We start from the raw sequence: 18,978 nt of genomic DNA, 5'->3' as shown, positions 1-18,978 counted from the left end.
GGAAGAGTGCTCAACTTCCTGTTTGTGATTACAGTTGATATAAATGCGGTATCTGTAGCCCTTTATCCACCCAATTCATGAAAACAAACACACCTTTAAGAAGTCTCAATAAAAAGGAGTGATTCAGAGACAGAGAGAGGAGGAGGGCGGCCCAACAGAATCACATGTTCGGGCAGAGACACAGTTGAACTGCAGGAGGAGAAACATGAAGTACAGAAGAACACAGACCAGGCCAGTACATAAGCAAACTGTACACAAAAGAGCAGTCCCTGACTTGAAGGTAAGCTTCTCAAGTCTGTGTGTCAGCTTTCACATAATCAGAAGCAGACATCAGTTGTTTGGTATAGCACACTGAGAGAGGAAACTGCCCTGTTGAAAAAAACTGCATATGCAGATTAGGTATGTTTTTATGCTGGTCCTTTGCTGGTTTATGCTGGTCATGTGCTGGCAAATGACCAGAATGAACCAGCAAAGGACCTGCATAAACCAGCAAAGGACCAGCATAAACCAGCAAAAGACCAGAATAAACCAGCAAAGGACCAGCATAAACAAGCAAAGGACCAGCATAAACCAGCAAAAGACCAGCATAAACCAGCAAAAGACCAGAATAAACCAGCAAAGGACCAGCATAAACAAGCAAAGGACCAGCATAAACCAGCAAAAGACCAGCATAAACCAGCAAAAGACCAGCATAAACCAGCAAAAGACCAGAATAAACCAGCAAAGGACCAGCATAAACAAGCAAAGGACCAGCATAAACCAGCAAAAGACCAGCATAAACCAGCAAAAGACCAGCATAAACCAGCAAAGGACCATTATGCAAAGGACCAGCATAAACCAACAAAATACCAGCATAAACTAGCAAAAGACCAGCATAAACCAGCAAAGGACCAGCATAAACTAGCAAAAGACCAGCATAAACCAGCAAAGGACCAGCATAAACTAGCAAAAGACCAGCATAAACCAGCAAAGGACCAACATAAACTAGCAAAAGACCAGCATAAACCAGCAAAAGACCAGCATAAACCAGCAAAAGATCAGTATAAACCAGCAAAAGACCAGCATAAACCAGCAAAAGACCAGCATAAACCAGCAAAGGACCAGCATAAACTAGCAAAAGACCAGCATAAACCAGCAAAAGATCAGCATAAACCAGCAAAAGACCAGCATAAACCAGCAAAGGACCATTATGCAAAGGACCATAACCATAACCTCATAAACCTAAACCTTATGGGTGGTGTTGGCGCAGTGGATAAGACACATGCCTTTGGTGTGAGAGACCCGGGTTCGAATCCACTGTGAGACACCAATGTGTCCCTGAGCAAGACACTAAACCCCTAGTTGCTCCAGAGTCATGTGACCTCTGACATTTATAGCAATTGTAAGTCGCTTTGGATAAAAGCGTCAGCTAAATGAATAAATGTAAAACAGCAAAAGACCAGCATATATAATAATAATTATTATTATTATAATTCATTACATTTATATAGCACCTTCTAGGCACTCAAAGCGCTTTACATAGTCGGGGTATCTCCTCATCCACCACCTGTGTGCAGCATCCACCTGGATGATGCGACGGCAGCCATAGTGCGCCAGAACGCCCACCACACACCAGCTTACTGGTGGAGAGAAGACAGAGTGATGAAGCCAATCAGTGGATGTGGGGATTGTTAGGAGGCCATGATGGTCGGAGGCCAATGGGACGAATTTAGCCAGGATGGGATTTTTAATGACTACAGAGAGTCAGGACCCCAGTTTAATGTCTCATCCGAAGGACAAACCAGCAAAGGACCATTATGCAAAGACCAGCATAAACCAGCAAAAGACCAGCATAAACCAGCAAAGGACCATTATGCATGGGGCCAGCATAAACCAGCAAAAGAACAGCATAAACCAGCAAAAGACCAGCATAAACCAGCAAAAGACCAGCATAAACCAGCAAAGGACCATTATGCAAAGCACCAGCATGAACCAGCAAAGGATGGGCATAAACGAGCAAAAGACCAGCATAAACCAGGAAAGGACCAGCATAAATGAGCAAAAGACCAGCATAAACCAGCAAAGGACCAGCATAAACCAGCAAAAGACCAGGTTGCAAAACAATTTTGCAGTGCATATTAGTGTTGTCACGGTACCAAAATTTCAGTATTCTGTACCGATACCAGTGAAAATCCACAGTTCTCGGTACCAATTTCGGTACCAAAGCAAAACACAAAAATATGCTAATTAAAAAAAATAACTTTTTAGCACTAAAAATAAAACCTATGCCATTCTTTATACTTATTTACAATTGTGTTTAAAGTTTTTCTACAAGTTATATAATTACGAAAAACAGTAAACAAGTTTCACCCAAATTTAATTTGTCTTTTAATTTATGAAATTTAAACATTTTATTTTTGGTAAATGAAGGGGATTTGCTATTAAAATTAAAACATGGAAGAAATATTGTAATTTATTTCTTAAAAAATTCAAGTTTTTTTATTTTTTCAACAGAAGTAACAGTATCGCATACATTTTACTAAATAATAGTAATATTTCTAGCACAATGCCCTCATGTAAAAATTAACTTTTAGGCCTAATGAATACATATTTGTCATTTTAACTGAACTTAAGACTGGTGGTGATGCTTAAGATATTTTTGGTCATTGAGGGTTTCTGTAAAAAAATAGTAATAGATCAAATTAATTATACTACTACTAATTCTACTATCATACTAATGTATATACAGTGCACTATGAATTGATGAGCTGCTGGGTTCATGAATATTAATCACGTTGTCTGCGTTAGGTCAAACTGATTTGCTGAAATCAAAACATGGACGGTACTAAATCAGCGCCAGCCAATAAAATTGCCATTTGCGCATTAGCTCCGCCCACTACTGGAGAAACCGGTGTGTCTTCTGCTTGTTCGAAAATGAATATGAATAATTCTAAATGAACTCCATTATTTTGACAGGAGAAGACAACAAAGAATATAGTTTACATATAGCGTGTCGATTCAGCGTGGTAAGACTCTCTCTCTCTCTTTGCATCTGTGAGAAACAGCGCTATCAGTAAAGTGACGGTGAGTCGTGCGCCTTCACACAGAGTTTGCAGAGCATCAAATACAGGTGCGCTGTGTTTCCATTGAGATGAACTGAAAAGTTCAGATCGCTTGATGGAGAGAGAACTCTGAAGCTCAGATGCTGAAATTAATGCAGGCGTCACGCGCTTCAGTCTATGTAGTAAACAAACCCACAAGTCTCTGCCATTCATTAAAGCTGAGGTAGGGAACTTTTGACGCTCTAGCGGTTAATAAACAGAACTGCTTGCGTCTTGCGGAAGAACATCGTAGCCGGAACTACTTCTCTCTGTTTATGTCTATGAAGAATCACAAAGGTACTGGGTTACTCCGCCGCGGTATCCCCGAAGCAATCTAAAATAGTCCGAATATAAACACTTATTATAGGTGCACCCTAGTGATTCAGGACAAGCCAAAAACGCGGTTTGGAAAATGGATTCATGGTGTACTCGCTTATTATATACATTTTTCTACATTTTGAACACAAACAAAGTTACGGACCGCAGCTCTGATTGGTTGTTTTTTACCGAGAGCGATGGAGTTTTTGCAAATGGCAATAGGAGCACTGGGAGGAGCCAGAGGAGCTTGATTTTTTCACAGATTATCTGTCTCATATTCTACTGTCAGGACAATGAGGACATAATGACAAGTTTAATAAATATGTAAAAAATATTTTTTTACAAAAGTTCCCTACAGCACCTTTAATTCAGGCAGAGACGCGCAGAACACAGATTCATATTTGAAACAACTTTTGCAGCTTAACATTTACAGATACTGGTCCATATGGAGATTTGATTTGATTAATTTATGCTAACTTTGACAAATTCCATGACTGTCCATATTAAAATGTAAGTTTCATTTTCATGACTGGATTTTGAGATTCCGTCCTCGTTTTCTGCTTCTCGGAAATTATAGCGCTGTATGAAGAACCGGGTTTGAACGGGTACTACCGGTACTTAAAGAAACCTGGTACAGTCACATTTACATTTTTTTTTGTAAAAAGTACCGGGTCTCTTGACTAGTGCATATAAATATCTAAGTGCATGAACTACATCGTGGGTTACACGAAGTCTTTAAGTAGACACTCTCATAAAAAGGAATGAAATTGGTGATACTAATTTGTACCTTTAAGATACTAATATGCACCCTTTAAGGAAAAAAGTACCCGGTCACAGCTTTTGTACCTTTCCCCCCTTTATATGTACCATAAAATACATAAGTCAAAATTTTGTCCTTATTAATCTTTCTCTTTAAATGCCTTGGCATTTTTCCTAATAAACTGCAGAATCTCTTACTGAGACAATAGTCATTAAACTGTCGGCCCACCCATTAGAAGAGGATACTTTCCTATTCAGGAAACAGCCTTACTAAAAATAAAAAGCTGACTCACATGAGTGGAGTGGAGTAACTGAGCTGTGTTTAAAAGGGTGTAACCATAACACACTGCGTTTAGCAAATCCAGTCTTAAACTCTTTTATTAAATATCTCTGTTTTATATCATGAAAGGTGTTATGTGTCAGTTCAGTCTTTAGGTGGCGCTACTGCATCAAAATTATGTGATGCAGAACTAGTCAAAATTGGCATTCATATTATTATATCCTGATAATGTGTGTGTGTAATACATCATAAAAATCCTGCTGTTGCTGAAACTTCATCTATCAAGTACTAGCACAATTCACTTTTTATCTTTGATATCATAATATAATTGTTACTCCAGACATTTCTTATGTTCAGCATTCATTTTAACCTGTTGTTCATGGATTACGATGTAGCCCATTAATATTTTATTTAAAAATATATTTAAATGGTTGTTGTTGTTGTTGTTTGTGTGTGTGTCGCTATGCAAATTAGATTCTTTTCGTTGCTTATATCATTTTGTTTAGTTAGATCTGGTGCTGTACAGGTCCAGTTTATTTATACTGGTTTTTATGAAGTCCACTTCATATGTGGACTTACAAGCTCCAATATTTGTGTAGAATAAAAAAAAAGATTATTTGCATTGATATAGCGAACTGCTGAGCCTGTGAAACGTGCATTTCCACTTAAACAGGATACATATTAAACATTTCTTGCTTTTTGTTTGCTTTGCTAAACCCATATTTGTATCAGTTTGTCACACCATCAACTGACATTGATCAAAATCTATTTCTTCTTTAAATATCAAAAGACGTTAAATTAAACTTTATGTTCACGTTTCATATGTTACAACAAACCAGCTTGCATTGGATAATAGTTAATATATACAATAGATTCTGTATAGTACATACTGAATCAGACCACTCAAATTGTTTCTAAAATAAGACTCTGATTGTTTTAAATGCAAATTAAATGTGGATTTAAAAAGTGCAAAATTAATTTGCCATGCAGTTATAAATTTCATGTTTTAATATGCCAATACTGAAATTAAATGTATTATTTTAAAGATGAGATTGAATGAAGCATTTTTCCCCATTATCTGAAATGTAAATAACTCAACAGAAATATTTAATAACATTATTTATTGGGGCGAGGGAGTGATGTCTGTCTGTAATAATGCTCAGTTTCTGCACAGTTTTTGTATATTTAATTTATAAAAAAAATAAAATAAAGTTGCAACAAAAATTGCAAATCTTGTTTAAACATTTGATTCAAAAAGAGAAACATCATTTTAAAAATTAACATCAAAAGTGTACACTTGAGCAATAATTTCCGATTTGCTTGCATGTAACATGAAAATGTAATAATTGTTAGTTATTATATTATTACAATATATAATTCTAGTAATACATAGTAAATTAATCTCAGTTAATGTTAAGTTCATTTTAGTAATGTTAAACATTCACTAATACATTATTAAAATCAAAAGTTGTGTCTGTGAAAAAAGATTTGATATTCCTCACCTAACATGACCTAACACCGAACAGTTTTAATTACATACATGAACAAAGATGAATAGATACAGATTACAGATCTATTGCTTATTGCTGGGTAATGTTAGTTAATGCATTAATGTTAACTAAATATGCATATAAGTTGTACCAAATATATTAAACATAAAAAAAAAAGCTTTCTTGCTCTGTGTCCCTGGTCACCGGCCCAGCAACTAGAGCTCCAGATTTTGGAGACCATCGAGAAGGTATTTGGCCCTGAATCTGTCAGTAAACACGCAATGGTGTTCTTCACTCGCATGGACCGCCTGCCTGAGGATGTTTCTCTGGACGAGTATCTCAATACAGGACGGCCCGACTTTGAGAGCTCGTGTAGAAGTGCGGGGACCGACATCAACCGCTGCAACCGGGATCCAATGTGGAGGAGCTGTTCAGAAAAGTAGAGGAGATGGTGAAAGAAACTGGGACCCAATTCTACACCTGCGCTCTGTTGCAGGAGACAGAGAGGAGAGTGAAAGAGAAGGAGGAGGAGATCATGAGAAGCAGGAGAGAAGGAGAGGATGATTTGAAGGGAATAAGGGCATTCTATTTATATCTGTTTAAATTATATGTAGAATTTAGATTTTCTACATCTAATTTACATCTATCTATCTATCTATCTATCTATCTATCTATCTATCTATCTATAGATGTTTGTTAATGTTATTCATGAAAAATATAATGTAGTGTTACCAAAAATTCAAGTGCATAAAGAAAATTTTTTACAAAGTCAATATCTAATGGTGAGTGGAAGAGAAGGATTAAGAAGAGATTCATTTTTTGAGTTTTTGTATGCACCGATTAGTTTTGTACTTAAGCTTTTTTGCCTTAAACACTAGATGTTAGGTAAAAATGTTTAGCCTGAATGCACTGTAAGTCACTTTGGATAAAAGCGTCTGCTTAATGCATAAATTAAATTTAATGTTATATGATTATGTGTTTTGAGTTTAAAAAGCAACTATTCATAAGCACTGTAGAGCAATGGAGTGAAGATCACAAACTTAACACTGTCACCAAATAGCTTTATTTCACCATGCACAAGTCAAAATCACAGTCTAAAGCTACGAAGCCTGAAGTGCTTTCTCTGAAGTGAGCATTGAACTCTAAGCGCAACTCAGGATTTGTTTACAAGCCATAAACATCTCCCGATCTTAATCTTAAAAATTATTTTATTACATCATTGTTGCACTAAACAGCCGCACAACTGTTTAACAAATGCATGCTATACATTTTCAGACTGATTGCATGAAGATAAATTTAATACCGCTCCTCATGTAAGTGACTTTCATGTGCAGTTTTGCCATGAAAATACAGTGACATAATGAAAACAATCAGTGATGGTGTGATTAATTTCCATGTTTTATTCATGCACACATGCAATCACTTGTTTCAGTCATTTGGATGGAGTAAAGAAATAATAGAAAAAAGGAAACAAATATGAAATCCCTTTCACATATAAGCAGGCACATGAAAATATATTAAATACCAGTATTTTCATACTATTTTCATAATACTTGAAAACATCTATCTATCTATCTATATGTATCATGTTATACTGTATTGTAATATATGTACATTAAATAAATGCTAGTTGCACATTTAAAATTTTGAGATCAAATCATATATAAAATTCAGTCGCACAAAGCATTTGTACAATTTAAATTCACACTTTTATACAATTGTTGCTGAATGTTGTGATTTTTAGTGGATTTAAGTAAGATTTCATCAAGTTTAAATGTGTAGCTCATCACATTATTTATGAATATATCCATTAGTGTTTAATAACCAGAAAGTGTCCAGATGTATATCGTGTACTGTTATTTTAGCATTTACAACTTCACAAAGTGGGTTATATGCAATGTTTTGCTTGAAAGTGTGCTTGTGCATGCTTGCTTTTTTATATAATACAAAGATTTTCATACACAATACACAAGTGCTGCTAGTGTCCCGAAACTGTTTGGGGCCACTGTATCATATATCCATGTATTTACTGTACATGTATTGTCTGCCACATGTCAGATTTCTGTGTATGATTTGTATGGGACAGAGAGATAAATGATAAATGATGATGAATTCATTCGGCACATTAGCTTTGTCTTTTAACAGCTTCAGGAGCCACAAACAGACAAGAATATTGTGAAAACACTGCAGAAAGTCGTCTCTCTGCCTCTTTTGCGAGAGCAGGTTTATGGTTTTGACATTGACATAAGTGATAGTCCGCTAAACCCATCCATCAAAAAAACAACCCATCCCTATATTTCTGCCTTTAGTACAGCAAGGCGTTTCCTCATGTGGGTGGTCCGCCCAGGGAGAGAGTAATAGACACAAGCCTGCTCTCATGTTTCTATGCACAGAGAGAGAGAGAGAGAGAGAGAGAGAGAGCTTGCTGTGGGGACGTACATCTGTCTTCCAGATGTGGCTTCATGCAGTTGTTCGAAACAGGAAAAAAGAACATTTAAAAAATAAAGGGAAATTGGTGCTACACAGATTTTTATTGTCCGGGATTACGGGTGTAGTGCTCTATAGATTACAATATTTAGCAGGCTGTGTATGACTCAGCCAGTACTGTATATTTTAACCACTGATTCGTCTTAGAAAAACGATGCAGGAATGATGTAGTGCGGTCCCCTGCACACTTGGACTTGAGGATGACGTGTTTAAAAAAGAACACCTGTCCAAATATTATTCTGTCTTATTGGTCATGCATCTAGAAGAGGACAGGGAGAGAGAGGGTTGAGAAAATGAGGTAGAAATTTGTAAAAGAAAGCAAAGGAAAGAATGAATAGGAAGGGACGGTGGATTAAAAACAAAATAAATATATACGGAGGAAAATAATGTAAACACCCCACAATTTGTTTGTTCTCCCCACAATAAAAACACTGAACGTTCTTTTCATGGTGATATAGTTAGGTCTCAAAGGAGCCGATGCCCTTGAGAACTGACATTTTAATGATTGGTGCCAGTATGTGTAGCACAGGCCAGAGCCTTGCGGAGTCACCCATCTTTAAAACGGTAAGGATGAGTTATGCTGCCGCGGCCCTCAGCGGGATGTTGTTATAAGAGCCTTGTGGTCCACTCGGTGAGGAGCAGAAGCAAACGGCAAACTCCTTGACATCGCTCTCATCGCGGCCTGTGGCCTCAAGCCTGAGAAAGTCAAAGCTGAAGAGAAAGAAACCAAGGAGGGACACGCACTCTTTTCCCACAATGCACACGTCATCTTTTAGCTGTTAGCTCGTGCACGCTTTTCAAAATCAAGAAGCCAAAAGCCGTGAACACATGCTAAAGTGCAATCAAAGGACTGCGGATTCGATTACAAATGTAGGATCTCTAGCCATCTATTTTTGTAATTATAAATGCAAAATAATAAGATTACAGTGTTCATTAGGAAATACCGTTTTGCCACTTTAAGCGTTTGTCACAATAACTTCCAACGACGAAAATGTAATAAATGTAATAAATAACCATAGGCTGTTGACTTATTTATTTTTTAAATGACTTTTTTTTTTACTTCCTGCACTTGCTGTACTTTATACTTCAGTACAGTTATAATTGTATAATATATTCAAAAGCAAGACTTTGATTAAGCTAGGGAGTTGAAATGGCAACTGAGCTAATGAGTGATCCTCTGCTGCCATCTACTGGTTAAAATGGTAGTTTCATGTCATTTATATCTTAAAAGTCTTTGTTTTCCACCTGGAGACATTTTTGACACATTTTTAATCTTATTGAATCAACAATGAATCTTTAAAGTAAATATTAATGCACAACTGTAGAGTTGAGAAATAAAGAATAAAAGCTTTCAAATATTTATAAGTGCTTTAAAAATGTGTTGATTATCAAAAATACTATTATTATGTCTTTATGAGATAGCAGCATTGCTAGCTAGCAACATTAGCTTGAACTGTTGGTGTTTAGTTGTCAGCATTTAAATGCACTTGTCTAGGTACTCTCCCGGGAATACAGTGTTCGTTGCTGCTGTTCATAATGTACATATAATCCCTACATTGAATTTTTTATATTCTGTACATACTCTGTTTAATACTGTATATATCAACTCCACTGTACATTCTGTAAATCATACCTTCACTTACTCTGGACTTATATGTATATAAAACACTATATTCTTGCATTTCTGGTTAGATTCTAACTGCATTTCATTAGCTCTGTACTTGTACTCTGCATAATGACAATAAAGTTCAATCATAACACAGAAACTTGCCATAAAAAAATGCTTACTTTTCTGGACCTTGACAGTGTAACTTACTTGGCAGACTATGGGACAGTAACAAGCCTCCAGGTTTTCATCCAAAATTGTGTTCCGAAGACAAACAAAGCTTTTCCGGGTTTGGAACGACATGGGGGTAAGTAATTAATGACAACATTTTTATTCTGGGGTGGAGTATTCCTTTAAAGTATGTACTTTTTTGGTGAAGAAAAGGTACACACTTTTGAGCATGTGGTAAAGAATTTTGGTAAAAAATATTTACATGCACCCTGTCACTGTAAACTGGCCTGTCAATCATCTTGCCTGTCAATCATCTAATTTAACTTCCTACCATATCAGAGAGAAAAGAAGTTGCATGTTGATCTGCGAGCTGTGGGTCTTCATGCAGAGATCTCTCTTTACTTACCTTTCATTCGCATCCACCATATTTGTAGTTTTTTTATTCGTTTTTGTAGTTCTCAACCAAATCATTCGCTAAAGCGCAATGGATTGTGGGTAATATTAGCCATTAGAGTGCATGGATCCACATTTCAAAAACTAGTATACTATCCAGGGGCTTTTGGCATACTCTTTTCAAAATATTATCCATTGTGACACACTAATTATAATCTCACATACTATTTAGGATGGATAGAGTGAACATTGGATGCAGGATAAGTCTTTGTGAAGGGTCACTTAGCGCAATATTAGAAAAATATAAATCCATATAAAGATGCCTTCATGTGCCTTCAAATATGATCAAACATTTATTTGTTTTTTGTTTTTTTATAAAATGCTTTTTTATCAAGCAAAATAAAATGGTAATATGTAACTATACTGTATTTTCAAAAAATTCTAATTAATCGAATAAATTGAAAACAAATCTATATGTAAAGCAAAATTCTAATAAATTGAAATAAAGTTACATAAAGCTTTTATAGTGATGCTAGTGGGTGTTATATAATTTACAGAAGAGACAGAAGTTTATACAATTTTGAAACAAAAATGTTGTCCACAAAATTTTTATCATATTAATTCAATCATGTTCTTTTAATAGATTATGATGCCTAATAAATACAAATTAATTTGAGAGATTTTAAAACTTGTATAATAGTATATGGTTCTGCTACCATATGTATGAAATCAGCCCTAAAACGTGATCCATATATCTTACTGTAAATCAAAGAGATGCTGGAGATTAACTACACGATGCTTAGCCACAGCACACGACTGCTGATTGACTGTAAACAGCGTGAATCTTCTGAAACACATTATCTCCAGCGCACAGAGGGAGCACTCCACCCGAATGAAGTTCCCTCATCTTTTTCCTATTAGTGCTATTTTCATGTTCCTCCCCATAGCGTGAGCGAGTCTATGTGTGTGTGTGTGTGTGTGTGTGGCTGTGATTGTTTAGAATGAGTGTGTAACAGTGTGTGTGGCTTTTAGGCAACCTATAAAGCTTTGATAATAGCCCTGGCCAAATGACAAAATAAAAATGGACCAACAAAAGTTTGCTTTCATAATAGCACGTTGAGTGCTTAATCTTTTATATGCGCACAATCAAACTGTTAAAGAGCAGGTCATATGGGTTTTCGAAAAAATATCTTTTGCAGTTTGTAACGTAGCTATCCTTCAGTGTAAACATTCTGCAAAGTTGTTAATCAAAAAAAGTGCATGATAAATAAAGATATTGTCTCTCAAAAGAAAGAGTCGACTCTGAACTCGTCATATTAATGAATCTTCTGCCTGTTACCTATATACGTCACAAGGTAAGACATTTGCATAATCCCACCTGCCACGAAATACAAACACTCTGACCTTCCCACAAACACTTCACAGTTGGTGTGTTTGCATTATGTCTAGAGGACACTGGTTCCTTTGCTGTGAAAGCAAGTTTGTTTTGTTTTCATTGCCAAAAGGCGATGATGTGAAGAATCAGTGGTTAAAAAGTGTGTGCTGGGCCGGTGTGTGCTGTGATTGGTTAGCTGGGTGATTGGCTCCACTTAGTGCCTGGTTGGGAAATGTCATGCACTTCCCATAGCCGCCTTGCTGTGAGCTTCAGTTTAAATATTGCGTCGAAATCAAATCAATTTCAGCGTGATTTAAACCCGGATGATTGTAACAACTCTAAATTCTTCTGCCTTGGGAAAGCTAGCGTGTCTCCGACATGTGAAAACACTTGGTGCCTTCTCTAGTGCAGCTCAAACAAGTCTTGTCCCATTCGTCGGTATTTGTGATGTCACAAATCTCTAAAAAACGTGTTGTTGCCCAAATGAGTCGTTCGAGTTATTTCTTTTCAATAAAATATCTCCTTTTGAAGTGGACTTTGAGCTTTGTAATTTTGCAGATCTTTTTTATGATCAACATTACAGACTAACTAAAGTTGAAAAGGTGAAAAAGCACAATAGGACCCCTTTAAGCTCAGAACTACTTTGAACGAATCGTTTCAAAAACATTGAAAAATTATTCTAATATTAAATCTATATTCTGAGAAAATTAACAATTTTTTCTGACTTTAGATGCATTTAAACCTGTTGTAGGGGACCCAAACACAACATTAGGACACTTTAAAATACCATATGACCTGCTCTTTAATGTTTAGGAACTGACAACATTTCAGTGCATAAAATGGTGGTGTTATTACATCTGTGAACACAGCTGAAGTCTAGCCATGAGGTATGTGCTCTCAATAGCACTTTACTTTTAAAGCTTTTCTTTGCAGTGTCAACATTCAGCTGGAAATGTTTTGTTTCACTACACAAGTACTACAATAAACAGAAATAAAATCAGTCTATGAGATGTGCTGATACAATCTTATGTAGATATTCTTATAATATTGAAACAAAATATTTTAGTTAGAAAACATTAATTTTTTTTTGGATTCTTTGATAAATAGAAAGTTGAAAAGAACTATATCGACAGAAATCTTTGTAACGTTATCACTGTCTTGCTTACTAAAAGTATTTATTTAATTTAAGATATTGTAGATAAACAAAAACTGAATTAGTTAATTATTCTGTACTTCTGTTAATTATTCTGTACATTTATATGAGAAACATGTATGCAACTTTTCTTCAAAGCGATGTACAGTACTCTGTATTCAAGGTACACATTTAGCCAATTTACCAAATCACTTCAGTGAATCAAGAATCACTGAAATAATTTATCCTGGATGCAGCCTTGAGTGATCTTAAAGTGCCTCAAGTATGAGTATTAATAATCCTTTCCTCAAATCACAGCGAGACGGGGGCCTTGCTGCACTCCGCACAGGCCTTTAATTGATTAATTGTGCTTTCCTCACAAACTGACATGTTCCTGCCGGAGAGCGGGTACGGATAACGATTGAAGTGCAGGCCTGCGGGATGTGTTTGAACATACCATAGAGAGATTGCTGCTCTTTGTAATGGACTCCACTGTGCGGTCTGATCGCGGCTCAGGGTCAAGCCAAAGCAAGCATACTGTTCCTCCCATTACCAGACACAGCCAAAGAGCTGGAAACTGCTTCAAGGATGAATTAATACAATGCAGATCTGACCAGGATTGCTCCTGTCCAATATAGCGGATCAGATGCTTAATCCTGGCCCGACCGCACACTTGTGTAATGGGAGAGTGGGATCTGTTTTGAGACCGTCAACCTAATATCAGTCTGACAAATCAAAGAGACTGAAATGCTAATAGAACAATTACATGATACAGGGCTGTCTTTGTTTTCTGATAGATATGTATGATCAACACTTAGCAAAAGTACAAAACCTAAAAAAAACAAAAAGATTGTGTTTGAAGTGACAAGAAACATAAAGCCTTTGAAACACATTTTCTTTGATGCTCCGGCTGTTAGAAACTTTAGAGCTTGTGTTCAGAAGTACTATCAAGTTGTGTTATTTTAAATGCAAAACATGCACACGCGAGACCTTGGGATGAAGAGGATTGTGAAACAGCAATCGTCTGGTGTCAAGGCAGGGAGAAATGCTGCTGAATCCAGTTTTGGTCTCATTTAAAGGAGCAGTTCACCTATAAAATGCTTCACAGATATTGCTGAATGCAAAATAGCTGTGTACATATTCCTCAAACGTATCCTTTTGTGTCCCACAGAGGGAAAATGACAGCGTGCGTGCTTTGAGAGACATGAGGGTGAGTAAATAATGAGTTTTCATTTTTGCGTGAACTAATCACATAAGAACCCCAACCCGAAGTTTCTCATCATTCAATAAAAGGAAGACAGAAAATGATGAGAGGGAGGCAGAAAGAGAAAATTACGTCTTTCATCCAAAATCTCAAATGAAAGGCAATGTTTTGGGACCAAGGGCCAGACCTCTGATTTTCACTGTGGTCCTTTTGAAAGCATGCATTAAGCAGAAGACTGAGAGTGAGGGAAAAATAGAAAACAGAAATGGCTGCAATTTGTCTATGGGGGTAGGAAATAATGCCCTGGGAAAATTCCTCAATACTGTTCACTATTTATGAAAGAAAGGTTTAACCCAGCTTAAAAAAAGAGAATAGGGAGAGACTTCTTAAAGTCAAAATGAAATGAAAATGCAAGATCTTATTGTGAACGATTCACAATTTTTAACCTCATAATTATTAAACAGAATGTCATAACTCGACCTTCCAGTGACTCCAATGATTTAGTCCACTTAAAGTCCTACAGTATTTTTTTTTCTTCTTGTATATTATGTTTGTCTCTAAAATTACCAAGTGAAACAGAATATTACTGTTTCTAACAGGTAATGAATGCATTGTGAAAACCATTTCTTACTGACTTTAATCCTATGTCATTTTGTGTCCTAAAATTTGTATATGTATTTACTTGATTTTACAAAATGTATTTAATTTTTTTTTTGCAAATAAATATTTATTTTTGACTTTGACTTTTTTAATATGTCTGTTATTTTTAAGAATTTTTATACTCACATTTGCATCCAGACGAGGCCTTTCGATCTCATGTATCTGGACTTCACAGTCTATAGTCTGTTTTTATTTAAGCTGTTATCACAATGCCCTGTGATATTGCTGAAATGGGACAAAACTAGCGTGTTTGTGAATGTGTGCCATGAAAGGCCGTGCGGCCTCTTTGATGCACTTTGATTCAGGCGTTCGGAATAGACACGAGACAAAAAAACTTGGAGAGTTTGGGTCTGTGCAGCAACCACTAATGAACCGAGCACGACACTCCTTCACTCTCCAGTGACTCAAAGTCATTAATGTGTGCAAACTATCGAGCTGTCTGTCATGGCCAATGAAACTGGAAAAGATAGCTTCAAAAGAGGATGAAAAAAAAGCCCTGTCCTGAACTTCCTGAGTGATGCAGTCTTTCCCAGAGGGAAACAAAACACTCTCTGCCACATCTGAATCTCTGTTACAATTCCTCCCTTTCCAGAGAGAGGTGAAAAAAGCAGAAAAGGAGGGGATGTTGCATTGTGTGACCAATATGCTCTCCATATGTCTGACTGCAGCCGCTGTCTTTTAACCCGGCTCATGTTTTTTATGTTAATAGAATTTGGATTTTCTTCCACATATCTATTTATCTAACTTTTATTCTCCATGGATTTATACGAGTGTATTCAATGAGCGTGTACATGCTGCCAGGCCATCCATTCACAGCTCAGGTTATTGATAGGTTGCTGTGTGAGACCAGACTGAATAATGACTTGAAACACAACTCGAAGCCTCCTTGGCAGATGTCCAGCCACATCATCACCACTGTATAGACTATCATCCGTACAATGGTTCAAATTGCTATCAGGTGCTTTTTTTCAGCATCAGGATGGCAGAAGAAACCAAAGTTGATACTTAATTTCATACCAGCTGGACTGGTACTGTGATATATGCTTAACATCTGGCAATCTGCTTTATGACTTAAGCATCCATGTTTGAATGAGAATTTCAGCATGATGATGTCCATCTGCCACTATAAAGGCCCGGTCGTTAGATTATAATAGTGACTGTGCGCTCCAGATTTTCCAAACTGATTGGAGAAATTTCATGAGCAAAACCAGGGTGGTCTGGCTCTGAGTAGCTTGTGCGACTGTCACGGTGGAACAATTCTCGACACACTCCGACCGCTGTGAGACGCTAGATCACAAAGACACCATTGATGCTGACCTTTTGCTCTTTGTTAAAAAAACTGACCTCTGACTTAAGCAAACACAGAGATGCACACCATCTCAAACACACATGTAGACTCTCCCGTAATGCATGTTTGAGGAATGCATCTCAAGTGCAGGACCTGACCTGGTTCCAATTAGGAGAGTATAAATTAGCGTGACTTTCCCCTCTTCTATCCAAACATTCTCTTTCTCCCAACCCGTGCTATCTAAACCCCCCTTCTCTTTTTCAAGCCCCCTCCTCGTTCACTCATTCCCTGACCACCCTCCCATTCTCATCACATAAATTTTCCTTTCTTTACAGCTAATGTCTACACTCCCGCACTGTGTGTCTGTGGTCCAGCAGGTGATATCTCGATTGCTCTTTCATTGGGATCTGTGAATATATAAAATATAACAAATAAGAATAAATTATAATTGTATAATTGTAAAATAATTGTTTCCTCTTACTCATTTCCATGCATCCTTAAGTTCTGAGCAGCTTTTCAGTTTCTTGAAATGAAACATTAAATGAGTCAGTTTGTGAAATCTATAGTCGTGGTCGAGTTCATACAATGAAACCACGGTGTATTATTTTGTTTCTTACAAAAGCATTGTTATTTGTAAATAAGGTATTTCCAGATGTTTTATATTGGGCAGCATTGTTGCATAATGAGGTGGAATAAATGAAAGGAGTAGTTTTGAAGCTACTTCCAAAAGGTAATTTTAATTTTAAATGTTGCCTGAGAAGTTACCCAAGCACTTATTTTAAAACCATTTAAAATGGCCATCAATGACGTGAAAGGGTTTTATTTTTATTTTTTATTTTATTTTTTGCAGATCTGCCATTATAGGCTCAGAAGACCACCTGCGAACTGCTGCTTTGCTGACTAGAACATTATTTTAGAGGTGGTATTTTTGTTAAATACAAATTTTTCATGGTATTTTATTTTGTCATCATGAAAACTAAATAACCTGCATTATTTAACAAAAGTTATATAGCATATACCTTGGCTAATTCTCTTTGTGAACAATTGCAATTTTCAGGAATTGGGTCATAAAGGAGGTTTTATCAAATTTAGTTAGCTAGGACACAAACACACATCTTTACCTCGACACCTGTCATACCCGTGTTTACGGTTGTGCGCGCGCACGTTCTTTTCCGGCGTGACCCGCAGCTTTGACAGGGAAAATAAGGAAATTCACGGAGCATGTCCTGCTGGAACTTCACAGGTTCACAGGAGTCAGATACTCCGAAGGTCGCAGAAGTCTGTATATTTTCTTTCCACAGCCACTGTTTTCAATTTAACTGCGCGCTAGACCTCCGCGTGCCCAAAGCGCGAGCCTTTCACGCGCCGCAACTCATCCAGAGGCGCGCAATGAAAACACGAGCCTGGCCGCTTTATAGCTCTCCGGAGACCGATAAGCTCGACCTGACCCTCTTAAATAAGAGAGAAGTGTGGTTCAGGTCTGGGTTTACCTCCCCGAGGGGGGTTGAGATGGAGAAAAGGACTGAAGGAAAGAGGTGAGCCATGAAGGAATTGGGGTTTGTAAACGCCAGACACGTATGAGGGTAGATTAAAACTGCCTCTGAGAAATAAATTCAGTAACGCCAACAGTGTATTTTTTCCTATTGTAAACGATAGATAGATAGATAGATAGATAGATAGATAGATAGATAGATAGATAGATAGATAGATAGATAGATAGATAGATAGATAGATAGATAGACTCCAAAATGCCATTATTATTATTATTACTTAAATATACTGTGGTATACGCGATCTCACGACCAATTCGCACGTATTTTACGAGGTATATATATATATATATATATATATATATATATATATATATATATATATATACGTATATATATACATGTATATATATGTATATATATATATACATATATATATATATATATATATACATATATATATATATATATATATATACATATGTATATATATATATATATATATATATATATATATATATATATATATATATATATATATATATATATGTAAATAATAATAATGAGTGAAACTGTAGAAGTCAGATTGTAAAGTTATATCTTTTTCTAAAAGCCAATTTGTGTGATATCATACATCTTGCCACCTCATGTGAATTTTCACAAGGTGTTATCATTTGTTGGTTTGCTTGAAAACCAAACAGGATATGAGCAATAATAACAGTTACAGTTACTTTTTTGGAGCAGGTGTGTGTTTTCTAGGGATCTGAACATGTTTAAAGCACCAAGCCACTGACCAGTTTGGATATCTCTAACAACTCACTGCCAGAAGATACAGCAAAGTGTGCAGTTTGCAGCATACATGTGATGCTTGGAGCACTTAATGCATAGTTTACCCTCTTCACTCCTCCACTCAACCTCTCCGGTAAACCTAATAGTCAGATAAGGAGGTCAAACTTTCACCTTTGTTTCATGGAGGCCTGTCAAGTATACAGCCCCCAGCTCTCCCGCTGTCTTTCATGCAGACTCGTGGAATGCTGTTTTCCATCCGTCTCAATCCAGGAGGAACAACTCCGGCTTGATTTACCGTGTGATATATGTATCCCACGCAACACCTGCAGCGTCCTCCAGGGCTTCCATCCATCAAAAGAGCTTTATTGTGTGCCTAGAAACCCCCCAAATGCAAAACAAAACTGGTTTATGTGTAAAGAAGATATATAAGGTATCGTTCTTCCAACTTTCTGCTTT

This window comes from Carassius gibelio, chromosome A3 (genome assembly GCF_023724105.1).
Source record: "Carassius gibelio isolate Cgi1373 ecotype wild population from Czech Republic chromosome A3, carGib1.2-hapl.c, whole genome shotgun sequence".
Taxonomy (NCBI): domain Eukaryota; kingdom Metazoa; phylum Chordata; class Actinopteri; order Cypriniformes; family Cyprinidae; genus Carassius; species Carassius gibelio.
The sequence above is the reverse complement of the archived record's forward strand: the minus strand, read 5'-3'. Positions refer to the sequence as shown.